Raw genomic sequence first — 4,097 nt, 5'->3', positions numbered from 1 at the left:
CGAGCCGCTGTGAAGTGGACGAGCGGCTGACAGCAGAATGATGCCAGGAGCTACAGTGAGAGAGAAAGAAGCTGGCAGCAACTAGCACCAGCAGCATCAGTACAGGCACCACCCACCCGCCTAGCACGACCTGCCCCCCCCCTTCCCTTCCCTTGTCGCTGCACGACGCGGGGTCTCAGTCTGTCTGTCTGTGTGTCTGTCTGTCTGTCTGTCGGCAGCATGCGGGTGGATCGTTACAGGCTGATACCAGACCTTCCACTATTGCACGGCTGTCAGCATGCATTGTGCGGCTGTGTTCAGCACGTGCGCTGCGGCTTGTTTTGATGCTTTGCCTTGCCTTGCCTTGCCTTGCCTGCAGCCGTGCCCTTAACTGGAGTGATGGTCTGGTAGTCATGTGTTTCACCAAGGTAACGATAAACTCTTGAAGGTATGGGTTCGAATCCCAGCATGCACTGTGCGCTATACAAAGCACGTGACGGCTTGTTTTGATGCTTTGCCTCAGTTTTTGCGTGCAGCGTACTGTAACTGGTGTGTGGTCCGGTATGATCATGCTTCCGCCAAGATAGCTATACAAAATCTGAAAGTTTGGGATCCAATCCCACAATAGCCACACTCACCCCCCTACCCCCCACCCCCCACCCAACCCACCCTCTATTTGACCGTGAGTTGTGGCCTGGACGCCAATCATAAGGATGAGATGATAAACCTAGGTCCCGGCCGTGTGCAGCATGCACTCACAGCACGTAAAAGAACCCGCGGCAATAAGAGAGTTAATCCTGACAAAATATGTAGTAAAATCTACTGTGATGTACACGTGTGAATGAGTCTCTCTCTCTCTCTCTCTCTCTAATTATGTGTGCATGAGTCTGTGTGTGTGTGTGTGTGTGTGTGTGTGTGTGTGCCTGTCTGTCTGTCTGTCTGTCTGTCTCTGTATCTGTCTCTCTGTCTGTCTGTCTGTCTGTCTCTCTCTCTCTCTCTGGAGCCCGCCGTCTGTCTCATAAAGATTTTATTGCAGGAAGAAGGGAAGGTTGGGCAGGGCAGGGTTGCTTGGTGCCAGAACATAATCAGCCGCTTGATGAAGGGAGTTTGCTGAATAATCGCTGCGCCTGCAACAGCGAAATTGATCGACACAGGAGAAGAACCAACACCCACTTGACACAGTTAGGTTTGTGTGGGGTGGGCGTGGAGGGTGGGGTGGGGGCGTGTGTATGACACTGTGTGTGTGTGTTTTTGTGTGTGTGTGTGTGTGTGTGTGTGTGTGTGTGTGTGTGTTCAGTGAAGTGTGTGTGTGTGTGTGTGTGTGTGTGTGTGTGTGTGTGTGTGTGTGTGGTGAAGTGTGTGTGTGTGTGTGTGTGTGTAGTCAGTAGGCGGTTTAGTAGGTGGTGTCCTAAGTACGTTAAATCAGAACAGGCACCTCTGAACACCACCGAAGTGATTCAGCAGCAGTGCAGGGTCTCCTCTGGTGTGTGGCCTCTTGGCGACCTAAAAGCGATGGTTCCCTGAGGACTGCCGACGTTGGGAGTGTGACAGACGAAGAGTTGCAGTAAATTGAAGTTGTGAGGACAAAGGCAGATGTGAGAGATTTTGTGGCTGTGACGAATGTGTAGTCTGGTCTCTCATGCAATACTGGTGTATGATGGTCAGTCGTGTCCGACTATGACCACCAGAACAGCAGAGGAGGCAAACTGCTGTCCCGACTATCTGGGCTAGAACTGGATTATAGTGGAGAGTGTCTCGCCCAAGTTACATCCCCCTCTCTCCCGGCCAAGACGGTTTTGGGACGGTCGGCGTTGGGATGATTCCCAAAGGCCAGCTCGCCCCCAAGACTGCAGCACTAAGAGCCAGTGCAATCTTACCTCCTAGTTTGAAAGTCATAGTCCTTCACAAAGGACTAAGCTGTAAATGACCTCCCATTGCAATGAAAAAAAAACAACATTGGTCATATAGCTCTCACTTTGCTATTGGCCCAGGTGTAAGCTTTTGTCAGTCTGTGATATTGGCTGAGGCTTGGCATGACAGGCCTCGTAATAATGACCACAGTGTCTGTTTCACCGTAAGCGTGACAGCGGCGCTTTTACTCTCAAGGAGCCAGTTGCATTGCTCGGACGGAAAAGCCTAGTATGGTCGTAACCTGCTTCTAACTGTGTGTGTAGTATGGAACTGACCAATGGTGTAGTTCGGTCAACGAAGGCATTTAGTCTCGTGTAACTGTCAAAAAGTTAGAACCAAGCAGTGCAACTGGGTCCAGAAGCTCGAGTGCTTTTTGCGCAAAGGAACATACGAGGGTCATTCAATAAATAAGGTGAATTTTTCGGTATAAGGACTTCTAATACAGATAGAAGCTTACTTCTTTTTTTTTTCAACGTAGTCTCCCAGCACTGTCACACACTTTTCCCATCTGTGCACAAGCTTCCGTATTCCCTCAGCGTAAAAATCTTTGGACTGATGTCTCAGCCAGTCGCTCACAACACTTTTGACTTCATCGTCACTTTCAAACTTCGTGCCTCTCGTGAACGCTTTCAAGGGGCCAAACAGGTGAAAGTCTGAAGGGGCAAGGTCTGGGCTGTAAGGGGGATGAGGGAGCAGTTCCCAGCCCAGCTCGTTGATGGTCTGCACAGTTCGGGCTGCTGTGTGAGGCTTTGCATCTTTGGCACCCACCGGCAGCTGACCTTCGAGTAGCCAAGGTCATCATGGACAATTTTGTGTGCTGTCCCAACAGATAAGCTCAAAGTCTTTGCAATGTCATCCACTGTCACCCTTCTGTAGACTGAATGAGGTCATTGACTGATTCGATCACCTCAGGAGACCTCACTTCTGTAGGCCTTCCAGGCCTGTCTTCATCCTCAACACTGCTCCGTCCTTCTTTAAACAATTTAGCCCACTTGTAGACATTTTTTTCGGCTGAAACATGTGGCACCATACACAGTTGACATTCTCCTATGAATTTCAACTGGTTTGCACCCTTCAGCAACCAAAAACTTGATAACTGACCGCTGTTCAATCCTGGAGCATGCTTCTTGGTCGGCCATCTTTGTTAATCGCCAAAAACTCTCAAAGTTTTTTTTAATCTGCAAAACAAATTAAATCCATGTGAAAAAGAAGTAAAAAAACACACAAAAAAAACACAAAAAAAACCACAAACAAACAAAAAGTAAGCTTCTATCTGTATTAGAAGTCCTTATATTTTATTTATTGAATGACCCTCGTAATTTAAAAAAAATTCGTACAGAAAATCAACCAACCAACCATCACCACTCCCTCTCTTTTAGTAACTCCCCTGTCTGTCTGTCTGTCTGCCTGTCTGTCTCTCTGTGTCTGTGTCTGTGTGTGTGTGTCTGTCTGTCAGTCTGTTTGTCTCTGTCTCTGTCCCTCTGTGTGTCTCTGTGTGTCTGTCTGTCTGTCTGTCTCTCTCATAAAAACACGATGAACCCAGTTCCCCACTCTCTGTCTCTCTCTGTCGTTGTCTGTCTGTCTGACTCTCTCTCTCTCTCTCTCTCTCTCTCTCTCTCTCTCTCTCTCTCTCTCTTCTCTCTCTCTCTCTCTCATACCCCATACCTGAAAACTGAGTTGCCAAGTATGTCAATTGGGTGGGGTTGTACATCAAATCATACCGTGTCTCTAATAGCCCTGCTAACTGGATGAGTCGTGCTGGTGATTGACAGGGATTACTCACAGGTAGGTTTTGAAAAGATGAGGTTGCGCGTGAGTGCGCGCGCGCGCGCGCGCGTGTGTGTGTGTGTGTGTGTGTGCGTGTGTGTGTGTGTGAAGAGCAGGTGATGGGTGGTGGTAATAAAGACTCTCCCTTTGATCCTCAGACACACTTTGTCGTGCCCTGACCCACAGAAGTTGATGAAGGTGACTTCCTGTGACGTCTAAAGCCAAAATTGACGTCATACGAAGGCCTACATCAAACACATTCTACTCCATTCACTCAAGAAGACTCAGATGGAAGAGGTAGAGGAAGAGGCTAAGGAAGACGTGGCAGGAAGGTTGGTAGTAGTAGTAGAGGAAGAGGAGGAGGCTAAGGAAGACGTGGCAAGAAAGTTGGTAGTAGTAGTAGTAGTAGTAGTAGTATTAGTAGTAGGGGGAGGAGGAGG

The sequence above is a fragment of the Babylonia areolata genome, chromosome 9 (genome assembly GCF_041734735.1).
Source record: "Babylonia areolata isolate BAREFJ2019XMU chromosome 9, ASM4173473v1, whole genome shotgun sequence".
Classification (NCBI taxonomy): Eukaryota; Metazoa; Mollusca; class Gastropoda; order Neogastropoda; family Buccinidae; genus Babylonia; species Babylonia areolata.
This window is presented reverse-complemented; position numbering follows the sequence as displayed.